Here is a 14,283-nt window from a genome sequence, read left to right as displayed (position 1 = left end):
CTCCTAGCAGAATTTTCATGTGATACTTGCCAAATGTATCAAATACTGATTCTACTTCTTCTTAAAAGCTATCCTTGATATCATCACTTTTGTCCGTAGTTGGGACATGAACATTAAGGACAATGATGTCGCACCAACGTCCTTCCAAAATTACGTAAGCCAACCTGTCACTAACAAATTCTACTCTCTTAACTGCTGCCCTAATTCTGCTATGAACAAGAAACACCGTCCCTAACTGATGATTGTCATTCCCCTTTCCATAGAAAAATGTAAAATTGTCCACTGGGATCGTGCCCTCCCCCTCCCATCGCACTTCCTGCACTGCCACTAAGTCTAACTTATAATTCTCTAATTCCCTATTCACTGATTTCAGTGCACCAGCCCTATAGAGGCTCCTAATGTTCCAAGTACCAAATCTTATGTCCTTTTTCAATTGCCGTGGTCGTGCCAAAGAGTCCATCCTAATCTGAGGCTTGGTTAATGTGTTCGTAACAATGCTTTTTTTATTCCAGGTAAAAGGTTGTTAGCCTTACACCCAACCCCCAACCTGGAGGACCAGGGTATCACTCTTAGTCTAGCCCATCGCCTTAGACCTGTCCGGCTTGGGTGACCCTACCATGAGCCGAAGCTCCGGCCGGCATAGCCCTAAGGGTCATTTGAGCACGCAAGCCCCTCCCCCTGCACTGACACTAAATACAACTTATTTCAGTGCCCCAGCTCTACAGAGACTCCTAATGTTCCAAGTTTCAATCTCATATCCTCTTCCAATTGCTGTCGTATCCCGACTCCCAACTGATGGCCTGCGGTGTCGTATCATAAATATGGACACCGCTTCAAGCTCGGATGACGATCCTGGACTGGGCACGCATGGGGGAACGGTGAGTTCTCGGGTGGTAGAAGCGAGAAAGAACAGGGGAGTGTACTCGGCAAACGGTTTATTCCTGGCAAGCCTTCTACGACGGCAATCGTACTCAGGATTCAAGGATCGGACCTGGTATGTGTGTGTCGCGACGTCCGTCATAAATAGCATTGCCGTGATTGTGCCAAAGAGTCCGTCAGGTTCCGAGGCTTTGTTAACTTTTACATAACAATACAGTTTTCACGGTGAAAGGTTGTTAGCCTCACGCCCAACCCCCAAGCTAGAGGGCCGCCCCTTTCGGCTGTCCGTGACGCTTATTCAATGAATTCGAACCTAACCTCCATGACTGGAGGCTGTCCCTGAGGACGCGCCATGCCGTGGTGACAGAAACCCACAGACATGGAGTGTTTGGCTGTACCAGTATTATTCAACTGGGTTTGAGTCTACGCGGAAAGAAGCACTCACAGTAAAAGGACATTTTTTTACAAGAATGGTGATGAACGCATACTGAAACCAGAAAAAACCTTTCAGAATAGAATATTTTAACCTAATGGTACATGAAATCAAACAAAATTTAGAAACCCAATTTGAATCCTTTGCAGAATTTGTTAATAAATTCTGCGGTGTTTTTGAAGTGTCGAACGTAATAAGAATGTCGAAAGAGGACATTTTGAACATTAGACATACTTTATTATGGATATTTCGACAACCAACTTAGGTTAACATTTGTTATAATTTGAAGAGCCAGTGTTACTTTCAGGATTTTGAAACATTGATCAATGAATTAAAAACAGTTCATATTATGAATAAGAATTAGACATGCCAGAATTAACTTGGAGAAATGGAGGAAAATCACTATCGATTCCTGAAATGATCTGTGATCGGTAGTTGTTGTGGTAATCAAGCAGAGTCTAAAATATCATCCATAATCACTCTTCCGCCTAACAGTGTGCCCCGTTAGAAAAAGAATTTGACCTGACATAATATTTTACTTGAACTTGAAAGGCCTTGAATAAAATCCCGACGACTGCTAGACCATCCTCGGTTCTTCTCGGTTGCTTCAACGAAAGAGGAGAGATTGCTTAATAATTCGAAAACCTAAAATGAGTTACGGGGATTCATTTTGAATGGAAAACATCAGTTTAAGAATAAACACCAAGATTCTGTGTAAATGATACCCGTTACATTTCTCCTCATTAAAGCAACCGAGAAAACAGGATATAATTTGCTGTTCACTCTGACATAGACGTAACTTGAATTTTAATACTTAATTCATGCACGTAAAATTGTACAAAACATTAATTAAACCCTTGTTGTATTACTTTCGAGTGTTCAAGAACTCCTCTGTGGTTTGTAACATGGAATACAGCCAGTTAAGAATTATAGCTTAGACCACGGTATTTCCCGAACTCACCAAAAACATTAATTTCACACCTTTCGTTTGACGTCACATAATATTAGCAGCCGTTAATAATCAATTTATTGATTGATGAGGGCGTCTGGTTGGTTACTGCTCGCCCCGCAGAACGAACTAATGTTTACACCCTTTCGGCTAGAATTTGTGTGTGATGGGCAACTTCCCCTGAAGTTCATTACAATTGATTCAGAAGGTTATCTGCCTCGCCTTTCTTTAGTGTCGTCACCAGCGTGGAAGGCAGTTGGCGTAAACTTATCAATTAATATGCCACTCTATTTCCCCTATATATATATATAGTATATCACCAGCATACAGATACTGCCGAGAGCCACAAGGTTGCCGTGGTTAGAGTGAGGGGTTCGACCTCCGTCCCTACTGTTATTAGGAAGATACGATCAAAGACACTTTTCGTCTTTGATTAACTTTCACGGTTACAACCTCCGCCAATGAAAAGCTGTGAGGGAACAACTGAAGGTTGTGATATTAGAGGTTCTGACGGCGGTAAATATAAAGATGGCTGTCTTCTGGGTTGTTGCCCCGTGTAGTCTGGTAGAAGTTTACCAAAGTTTCAGAGGAGCTTGCTGGCTCAGTCATCAGGGTTATATAAGTCGCCATGATGATTTAGGCAATACATACGTTAAGGGTATTATTTAAATACTTTAGATGGTCTGACGGTTGAGAAACTTCAACATGTTTCGGGTAAATATGAAACCTTCTTGTGTAGAAGTTGCTCAACCACCAAAAGTGTTTAATAATAATTTAGATGTTATATTAATACATAAATTTTGTTTTGTTAAATGGTCACAAACTTCAACTGTTTCACAAGTCATTTATTTAAGTATAATACAAAAGATAAAGGACAAACGAAGAACTAGCAGAGGTTAAAGAAACTGTTCTAATTGAGGTTTAATTTTCATGTTTAATAAGTCAAATAAAATGTCTGTTTTGTAGAGTGCGGAGTCCGAAGATAATGCTGATATACGAGAGCACGAATATTTCTTGTGCTCTCTGATAATCATCCAAATAGTGATGGATCCATTCGTGATGACGTAATCTGCCTTTTTATGTCATATCAAATAGTTCACCATGACTACTGATAGATGGCAGCAATGATAGTTCATATACTCACTGATAGATGGAATTACTGGTAGTAGCATGTTGGCGAATGATCATTCCCTCCCGCCCTGATGCCTTCACTCATACGTCACGTCGGAAAATCTGAGTGTAGGAAATTAATGTTACTAATACGGAAAAGGTTGTAATGGAATAGACCTCATTAAAAACTTCATGAAACCCCGAGCAGATATTCTGGAGTTACTACATGCAGCAAAATGTGTAGTTTGCACTACAGCAGAGCACGAGCTTGGCTGAATAGTGCGACCGACAGACGGAAACTGAATCATGGTGGACAAACACCTGGAGCAGTAATCTCAGAGGACTAGGCCAAGGACAGCAAGAAAGCATGATGGGAAAACGTCTGGAAAGTGAAACCCCGAGGGACGAACGATGAGGTCGGCTGGAAGCAAGTTTGTGGGAAATTGCCGAGGGTGTTCACAGTGGTACAGGTCACGAAGATACCGTAACCCTGTGCACGGCCAAGCCGCTGGGGCAGTACAGAATTGGCATGCCCTGGGTGTCTAACCTGGGTTCCTGGGATCGCAGTGGTGCCCATAGCCAGCGCAGGCGTAAGTATGAGTTATAAAAACTTGGAGGCGGGCAAAGGTGTGGGAGAGAAAGCTCTAGGAATTACAAGCGCAGGATGCAAGGTCCCATAGAGTAAATATTATGTGGAAATGCGTGGGTGGTAAAATCCCAGTGGTGGAAAGTCGGGTTGGGAACAAATTTGGGGAAGGATTCACAGGCGTGTCCCCAGGGGTTGCAGACCTGGAACATGCACCAGTCTCGAGGGTAAGAAGTCACTCCTGATAGTGGAAACCCATCAATTTTCTGCAAATGAGGGCAAGGCCATGGATTTTGAGAGATTTTTGGGGGGGAGGCAAGCGTGACATAGCCTTGGAAGAACGCCCCGAGTTGGGAAATCGCTGGAAGCCAAACCTTGAAGAAAGCGTAAGGGGAAGACTAATGGAGTGACGCCCACGAAGGTGGTAAAGTTCTAGGGAGTCCAGCTACAAGGAGCAAGTCTTGAGAATTCAGTTCGAAAAGGGGGGGGCGAAACTATGGAGTCAAAGGCGTCGAGAAAACGAGCAGACGCCCCTGGGATTGTTTCAGTCTTTGATAATACAGTGCTCCCTCAATTTGCAAATTCCATCGATTGACGACATTTCATTTAATGACCCGCCTCCCACTTGATCTCATTGTTTACATTGGCGATAAATTTCAGATTAACGACGATTTTATGATATCACACGGCCCCAAACTTCCGTCAGTCCAAGCGATCATAGGTAGATTCGGCAGATCTCAGCCAATCAGCCGCCCCTTTTATGAACAGGTGTCTTGCCTTTCAATGTTTGTTGTGCGTTGTTTGTCTTGGAACTTATTAAGCCATTAACATATATTTTCTGTATTTGATTAGACGTAATTTAAATTAAGAATGGTTTTCGTTGAAGCAATTATTATCGTTGACCAAGGAACGACAAACACCACGTGATGGTGACTTATCCGCTAGGGACGGCCCAGGTTTGGGCTATCTCTAGGACGCGACAAACAAGCAGATGTTCTGTTCACTTGTGCTCCCACGCAGACTTCTCATTACACGTGCTATTCTAGAGCCTTCTTTTTCAGTAAAATACCCAACATTTACTTTCATGTGTCACTATAAACTTCTTTCTTTAAGACACAACACCACTTTGCTGTTGACATTATATCAACTAACTAATAAATCCATATTACAAACCTGAACAAAAAAACAGCCATGTCGCCAGTGTCTGCATGGTACAGAATTGCAGCTACATGGATAATTTTTGAACAATCTGTACATAATATCGCCTGCTGAGAACAATAGTGACGTAACTCAGAAAACACCGATTTTGAGTTATGTCCATAAATAGACTAAATTGGTTTAGAAAACGAAATAATATGTATTACGTCATTATTACCCCACAAAGTCTTTGAAAGTTATGCATCACGTCATGCATTATTGACGTAACTCAAAAAAAATTCTAAAAAATAAGCCAAGAAGCAGAAAACTTACAAATTACAATAATTCAAAGCATATTGTAAATAAAGTAAAAGGAATTACTCGAATAAGTTGTATGGCGGACGAGGAATGAAAGATTGAATTTGCGCCAAAAGTTCGAAGGCATTTCTCTCGAAACTGTGATTTCTGAGTTACGTCACTATTGTTCTCTCTGGACATGGGTTTTGACACCGTTAAACATAACTTTTTCGGTGACATTCCTTAGACTACATTCGATATCGCTTTTAAGAAGCCATCGATAGATACAAGCAAAATCTATTATGACGTTCCAGTACGGAACAATGAGCCCGAACCACGATTTCCATATAAGGGACAAGGCAATAAGCAATGCTATTAATAGAGACATTTTAGTTGTTACCGTGGATTTACAAGCGCCTTCAACGCCTTGCCTGTCAACTAAAATTTTCATCTGCGACAATGGTCCTGCAGTCACGTATGTCTGGCTGGAATCAGTTGGTTCAAAGGAAATGGTGAAATAGCCAGTTGTTTATTACAAGCAAAACAGTTTATAGACTACAGTTAACTCCTGCGTAGGGCAGAAAGAAATTTCCACAGTGATGAAGCTGTGGTTGTTTTCATAAAATAAAGTACAGATTTCTTGCAACTACCACTTCGCGATTCTGACTGATGATATACGGTAATCGGAAAGGTTAAGAGGAAGTTGTTTTTCATCCTTGGCAGTAGAATAAATTAACAAAGAAGGGTAGAATTAAGCATCACTGTAATGCTATTAAAATGGGTAGGTACATTTCAGAGATTTTGGTAATCTGAACAAGACGTTTACCAAAAGGAATATTATTGTTGACAAGCAGATAGTGGAAATAAGGAAATCTTTTCGGTCTGGGTTTGTGAAACATCGACACACGATGATTGTTAAATATTATTTAAATAAAATTGTTCCACAGAGCACAGTAAGTTTGTAGAAAGCGAAAGGTAAAAAGCCTCTACCAGTGAAATAGACAAAATGGCAGAAAGAGACAACGATTGGGAAGACGTAATCTTTACAGCTCACAGGCACACCAAAGGCGTTCTTTACGCAGCATCGCGTAGATCGTTGTTGCACTAATGCAATCCGATTTAATTGTTGCTTCTTCAGTCATTGTACTAAAGCGATCCCGGGGCCATTGTTGAGCAACTTAGTCTTCTAACAAAGGCCTTAGGTAATTCTTGCGCACATGGCCACACAGTTGCACAGCAGTTGGACAGATGTGAACGAGCGCATACATTGTTTCTCGCCCAGGCTATAACGTGACGAACACCCAAAAAGGGTGAATTATGAGACTGTGCAAACTGTAAACCAAAATATTAAGGATTACTGTCAGAATGGAATCCAGAAACCTGCTTTCCGTTCGGTGCACGTGATATGATAACTGGTGTTCTCTGGCGGTGAATATGACAGTTGTGCAGCTCTGCATTATGAATTCGTTTAGTCGTGTTAGCGAGTGCTAACATTTCGCCTTTATCCTCGGGGTAAAAGTGTTCAGTCGAATGATGCTGAGATATACGAACATGGATGAAAGCTGTCTTGTATTTTGTGCTGGTTACCCTTATCGAAACTTTCGTGCACTTAGAAGGGACAATGATAAAATTACCCTTGGATTTGCACTGTCAGTGAAATGAGAGAACATCTCTAACGTTTTACAGCAGATTTAATTTGACACAAGATGTCCTCAATACAGGTAACTTCATTGCACGGTCCAACAGCATAAAAAAATAATTTATAAAAGCACATGCATATGGCATTGTTACCTTCTGAATCTCGTGCCACATTTTGTGCCTCTCTTGGCTTTGCTAGATAATTTTACAGTCATAATAGTCTCTCTGTTTGCTTCACTTATTCATCCTTATTAAAAGAAGTTATTGAAGGTACAGAAATGAGTAAAACACATGCCCAGTTTAAATTTATGCAAATTGAGTTTTGCGTGGCAAACGAATTGGTGAACTTTTCGTTTAGAGCAGATTAAAGGAGCTTTACTGCCGAAAATGCTCTGCTCCGATATGTTTCAGATCCTAACAATCAGTTCTTTGCGACTCCCACTGAGTAGGTATTCTTCTCAGCCGGAAATAACCAGCCTACGCTTACCTCTCTCTTTCTGTCCACACAAAGGGCACCGCCCACATAAAACATATATAGCATGGTGCTCTTTCAGCTCTGCCACAATGTATTATTAGTGTGAATCCTTACATCAAAGAATTTCGTGTTCGGACGACTTGGGATAAAAAATCTCGACACGTTAAAAAACACTGGCGCTGGTCACTAACGCATTTGAACATTCTGCTCTATGTTGAGCCGTGTCGAACTAATGGTTCAGTCCTGATTGCGCATTCTGACTCTCTCTGGTGGGTGTGATGTGAACTGTTTGGCCAGTGTGTAACAAGCGCCAGGGATATTAGGAGTCTGGAGCGGACTTCTTAGAAGACTAGCGTTGGCAACATTCTGGTTTTGGCGCAGGTGCACAGGTTACATTTGCTTACTATTCAGACGCAGTGTATCAGTTGTCAAATTTCAGTACAGTTCAGGTGTGTTAAGGCCGCCATTCACGGTCGCGTCACGCCAGTCGCGGTTTGTTGTCCCTCTGTGAAGTGCGTGGTGTTTGCGATGGACGAAGAATTGGTACTAGCTACGGCAGTATGCCTGTATATTAAAAGGAAAAAACCTAAACGAAAGTGGTCAAAGCAATGGCTCTTAAATAGAAGCAATTTAAGTCCTTATGCTCCTTTCTGAAGCAACTTCTAAGGGAATTTTCTTTGTTGGCGGTAGGATTTTTGGTTTTAAATAAAACCACCAATTCTTCCATTGCTAAGCTTCTTTTAGCTTTATCATGATAGTCTTCATTACTTATCTGCCACAAACATGGCAACTCTCTATATTTCTCAGTCACCTCAATAACAAACTCACGACCCGACATTATACAAGTTTGGACTTCACTGGACGAAGGCTCGTGGCAGACTGGCATGAGAATGGACCACGTTTCCGCCACTCACGAACCGATTTGGAGTGGCTCGATCGCCGATTCCCCCATTCACGATACGATGGCGCGATGGAGTGATGGAACGATCGGATGGATTATGGCTCGACAGAATATCCAAACGAGCCCACCACGCCACGCCAATGGACTTCAGTTTCCGCATTCACGGTACAATTTTGGAGCGACACCGCGCCATTTGGACGAATGGAGCGATCGTGAATGGCGGCCTTTAAAGTTCCACAGATCCAGTGACTGAATCAACACTTACTCGTACATTTAAATCATAGTGCTGCTGTAGCAATCAGGAAAAGATCCACCCTTGTGTATGAATGCATATTGCACACAATTTAAATTTCGAAGTTCGTTAACAATGTCTACTGGTTTAGAAACACGCAATGTCTCAAAAGCTATCTATGATTCTGTAATGAGGTGACGCTATACAGCTTGATCAGCTGGGTTCTTTGGATTAAACTCATCTCGGTCCCAGGACCAGTGAACCCAGACGGAAGCTTTCGAAAAGTGAGCGTTTTTAATTTATTAGATGATGGAAATTAAAAAAAAAAAAAAAAAATATATATATATATATATAATGACACTTTCTGAGAAATACTTCGGTCTAACTGGCGTTGTTCTGCAGGCCGAGAGCCAATGGAGACGTCACTAACCTCTCCTCCACATTATAAGGAAATGGATACTTGAGGATAATCAATACTGAACGTAGGCAGAAAATAAATAGGCGATCTACTGCTGACTGTAACGGACAACCATTGTCTTTTAATATACTGCGGATATTTCTGAAGGTGACAAATAAAGAACAAAGTCCTGAGTTCAAACAAAGTATTGTTTCCTGTAGTTCTACAGAGCAGACCTAGGAGGTCAGAACAGGCAGGGAGCCTCCCTTACAGGCCTACAAAGAGAACCTGTACCCAGCCTCTGATATTATCACCAGGTACTCTGAGGCTTTTTCTTGTTTTGACAATCCTTCCAGACAAAAGCAGGAATAACACCTTCCTTCATATTTAAACTTCTGGCCTAACATGAAACTAAAACTAAAACTAAACAAAAGATTTTCCTCTTGGAGATACAAACCTAGGAAAATTATTGATTGTTTATTTCTTGAAAAATTAGTCACAGAATTGTCCACAATATTTAGGATGTTGTAGGGGAAGAGAGTAATTAAGTTTTCCACATTACAAGAATTTTCATTTCAAACAATTCAAGATTATTAATGGTGCATTGCAGAAAAGAATTGTTTTTAATTTCACTGGGCATTGCTAGTAGAGAAATAAATGGAAGCTGTTGTGGCAAAACAAACATAAATTTTACACATTCAAAGCTGATAATAGTGAATTCTGGATCTGATTTAGGCTGAGGCCACACGACTGTACAAAGTACGTCCGTTGTAACGAACGTCGTGACGTCCTTCATAGAATTATGAAGGGGCATATAGGGCACGGTCATGTGGCCCCAGCCTTAGCCATGTGTGAAGGAAAAGAGGAAGATGATTAAGAATTTCGCTTCACATGGGGTTCATGAAACCAAGGCCACGGGCCATATCACACTTGAAAAGTGGAGGATGTGGAGTACAGACATGTTCCTTGATACCAGACTCTTGTAATATAGGGTGAGTCAGAAGTATGTTTACAAACTTCGTGTGCGTGTTCCAGGATCAAAAATTAGAAAAAATGTTCCTTTGAACATGGGGTCGCAAAGTTTCATTTTCGAAATAATAGCCAAAAATAAATTTCAATGAATGATTTTATGTCAAAGTGAATCAAGCTTCCAGCAAAGATTTTTAACTAAAGTTTGTGCAAGAATTGTTGGCGACATGCTTATTGGTCCACACATGCTTTCACCACGTCTAAGAGGACCTTCATATCCGTGATTCTTAAGAAGACACTTGCCACGTCTCCTTGAAGACGTACCACTGAATACAATAAAACAAATGTGGTTTATGCACGACAGAGCCCCAGCACACTTCTCCCGGCGATTCAGATATTATCTTAATGAACAGTACCCTCAGCCCAGTAGAATGGCCACCGAGGTCACCGGACCTGACTCCATTGCACTTTTATCTGTGGGGGTCACTTGAAGCCCGCCGTTTATTCAACACCTATAGCCAATGATGACTACCTATGGGAACGTGTGCAGAATGCATGGCAGATGATTCGAGGAAACCCTGGAGTGTACGAACGAATTCGTCACTCTTGTGTATATCGTGCTCGTGCATGTGGAGAATGGAGGAGAAACCTTTGAACATCTGTTATATAGAAACATCCCTGTCCTTATACTTGACAATAAAGGCATACGTTGAAAATTATTTTTGGCTATTATTTTGAAAAATAAGCATTTGCGACCGCATGTTCATAGGAACATTTTTTTCTTATTCGTGATCCAGGAACACGCGCACAAAGTTTGTAAACATACTTTTGACTCACCCTATAAATGGTACAGAAGTCAGCTGAATCGTTCTACAGGATCAGTCTTTACCGAAGCCGCAATCCAAACAGAGATCAGACTGGCTACAAACTTTAAGGATTTATTTTACCAGATTTTCCTTCTTTGGGGCACTTTGGGTGACAGGAGATTGACATGAAACGGCTAAAACGGCATGATGGCAGCACTATCAGTGACAATGACAGGATATTTTAATACGCTGTGTTTGAATAAGTATTTCTATTATTTAATACTGTGACGTCGACACCTATCGACTGTTGCAACGGGCACTAAGTAAACCCTGATTTATTAGTAATAAATCAGTTTACAGCGTCTACACATACAGGCAACTCTCCAAAAACAGTTTCTGGGTCACTGTCAGTTGTATAACCAGTGCATTGTTAAACTTTCGAGATCTATAAGAAGATTTTATTGTTCAGTGTCCTCAAACGATGATCTGAAGAATGGTGAGGAATAAGTAAAAATCCCACTGATAAGAATAACATAACAAATGCAACGCTAACACTGATCCAAGGAGGTAAGTTGCAAGAGCTTCTATATGACAGTGTAGTAGAAGCCAAAACACCAAAACAGCGTGGATGTTTGAGCTTCACTTCGTGTCCTGTTAAACAACATTGAGCCTTGCCTGGATAAGATTTTGTCGCGGGAACAAGCACATAGAAAAGAGGCAAACAGTCAAAACTTGCAATTACACAAGTCTGTGCTGTAAACAGAGCTATCATTCATTCTCTTCATTCCAATTGGCTACTGAGACTGATTTTGTTGCCCTCTTTTTTGCCATGAAATCTCATTCTAAGTTTTTTTATTATAATAGTTACTGTAGGAGTGTCTTAATAGGAGTTACAATTGGTTATCTCTGGGGTACAGATATATTGTCAAGTACACAGAATGACTGCTTTGTATTGAATGATGTTAATTTCCTTCTCAATATAGCTGAAAGGACTCTCTGCATAAAAAATTTTCAGCAGAATAATGTTTGCTTGTAAGATTTGAGGTTTTCACAGTGGTGAGTATGAAGATTTCTGTCTTCTGGTTTGTTGCACTGTGTAGTCTGGTCGATGTTTGCCAACGTTTCAGAGGTTATTCATCGACTGATGACAGAGGCAGTATGATCTCTGAAACGTAGGTAAACATTTCCAGACTACACAGTGCAACAACCCAGAAGACAGAATGTATTTAAAATGTATGAGGAGTTGAATGAAAAAGAGGTTATGTTTGAAAAACATTGATAATAAGCTGCTGTTTTTGTAAGCTTAAATAGTCCTAAAATGTTTCCTAGACAATGCTGTATACTTCAGGTATGAGCCTATACTGAACAAGAATGACGGATTTAAATGTCGTGCTACAGATTGCCAGTTATTCTCCAGGATTTGAAGCATATGGCACTACAATTACAATGAGTTGGAAGATATGTATGGCCATTGAAGTCTAAGTAATCCAGGTATTAGAATAGATTCATAAGTTATGACATTTTCTTTAAAAGACCCTTTTCTTTTGTAGGAACGCCTTAAGAGTTAAATGCAAATGGTGCTTATCACAAGTTGTTGAAACTATTTTCCGTTTAACCTATTCTTAGGAATACATAGAAAAATCAAATACAAGACACTGTATGCCAACTGAAATGTATGTTTATTCTGAAACACTTTACTCGCTACAGGGAATAGACCATATACAGAACAACCATGGTGCAAGTGTTGGCAGCAGAGGTACAGATCCTCCTCTTTGCCACTATGGCCAGACCAGTTCTGTAGCCCACGCAGCCTCGTATATGTAATGCACACTCTATCCATCTGGTGGCAAGGTGGTGAAGAGTGTGTGAAGCCATATCTTCACTCCCATAAGTGTACATGGTGTAATGCGTATTAAACAATAGATAAATCTTTATCTTAAGAGGATTTGTCACATTCAGAATTGCCAATTTACAGAGAAGTGATGATCAGGGCAAAAGGCACTGAACATGCCTGATTTCCAAAGGCCCTGTGTATGGGATCAGCCAGATCCAGTTCAGAATTTTTCACATCTCTTCTTTCCATTCTCTCATGCCCAGCTCCTACCATACTTATTGACAAATGTGGTTAAATATATGCACTGATGCCACTATATAAGAACACAAGCATGAACGTGTATATTCACGAAATTATGTTGTTGAGCGAACCATGCCACCTGTGTTATGGGTACATAATATGTATATACATAGATGAGAATACTTGAATTTTTCTGTTATTTCGTACCCCCTGTGTGAATCTGTCTCCTGGAAAACAAGTTATTGTTAAGTTTCCTTCTAAGGACAATTATTGAATTATGACGAAGTATTAGTTGTTTATGAAAATGTCTGTCTTTTGGCAGTAATAACACTACTGCCAGAAATGGAATTCAGTGATTCCAAGTTGCATGAAAGACTGAGAAAAATGTTAAATTGAGATATTCCTGTCCATCCATTTTATTCATCTATGAAATGGGATGAAACCACCAATACAAAATTTTGGTAGCAGAAGACCTTGGTCCAGCTCATGGAACATCAGTGTCCTCTGGGAACCTCTGCTTTAGAATAATCAAGGTCATGATCAGTATTTTAGAAAATTGTTACATTGTTATTATCTTCCTTCTCACTTCCATTGAAAACTGATAGTTTCTTCAGAAATTAATATTTTAATCCAGTGGGAACTGAAAACAGTATGTAAGGAACTATGATTAAAATAAACAGAAATTACAGATGATGATAAGGCAAGAAGCAAATGAGTGAAATAAGAATTACAGCATCAAATTTTTTCTGTATTTATTTATTTTTTAAAGAAATTTATAAATGATTGGAAAGTCATACTGACTCTAAATATATATTATTCATAGATGGACTCACGCATCCACACAAAGGATATTGTTATGTATGTACTGACCTATGAGGCTAACAAGTCATAAAGTAAATGTGTGGTGAATATATGAGGAATTTAATTTTGGAAGAGATGTCCGTTTAATGTCATGAACGGTTCGGAACAAATGTACATGGCAAAACTGGTTCTTAATTACATGCAGCAAGTATAAGGATAATGTCTCACCCATAGAATCAAGCAAAACATTTCATATAAAGATACAGCTGCAGTTTGTTAGAAAGAGTGGAATGCATTATATAATCAAATGAGACACATAATGCTGTAATTTATGCAGACATTACTTATTAGAGTTCAACATAAGAGTGTTATAATGTTTACAGATGCTTCTGAAAATTGCTGTCATTTTTAAAAGCAGTAGAAGAGGTCATTGACACTATAAGTTGTTTTGTACACTAAAAAATTTCAAATATGTGCTGACCTGTTGTTGCAAGCGCTTTAATCAAACACTAAACCTCATACCACATGTTTCCTTTTTTAGTGGTATATGCCCTTCAGATATAACCTCAGCTAATTAAAAAATTAGCACTGTGTAAATG

At 40.0% G+C, this 14,283-nt stretch overlaps 1 protein-coding gene and 1 long non-coding RNA gene across 3 annotated transcripts in view; one reads left to right on the top strand and one right to left on the bottom strand.

The window, feature by feature from the left end:
- LOC110831701 (RAC-beta serine/threonine-protein kinase A-like) overlaps nucleotides 1-7,596 on the bottom strand; it is a 29,387-nt gene extending 21,791 nt beyond the window's left edge. Inside the window, exon 1 of the mRNA XM_087354341.1 lies at nucleotides 7,517-7,596. The gene's annotated coding sequence lies outside the window, so the exon portion shown is untranslated. The remainder of the gene's footprint in view (nucleotides 1-7,516) is intronic.
- A 1,387-nt stretch (nucleotides 7,597-8,983) lies between these two features.
- LOC110826771 (uncharacterized) lies at nucleotides 8,984-14,156 on the top strand. Of its 2 annotated transcripts, XR_002542144.2 has the most exons (3): nucleotides 8,984-11,376; nucleotides 12,139-12,300; nucleotides 12,517-14,156. It is a non-coding gene; the product is annotated as an uncharacterized LOC110826771 (long non-coding RNA). The 2 variants fall into 2 exon arrangements; XR_015536663.1 differs by having other exon boundaries at nucleotides 8,984-12,300.
- The last annotated feature ends 127 nt before the right edge of the window (nucleotides 14,157-14,283 follow it).

The sequence above is a fragment of the Zootermopsis nevadensis genome, unplaced genomic scaffold (genome assembly GCF_977971745.1).
Source record: "Zootermopsis nevadensis isolate Lab colony 2312 unplaced genomic scaffold, Znev_1.0 Znev_ptg000023l, whole genome shotgun sequence".
NCBI lineage: Eukaryota > Metazoa > Arthropoda > Insecta > Blattodea > Termopsidae > Zootermopsis > Zootermopsis nevadensis.
Note: the sequence above shows the minus strand (reverse complement) of the source record. Positions and strands in the feature narration are given on the sequence as shown.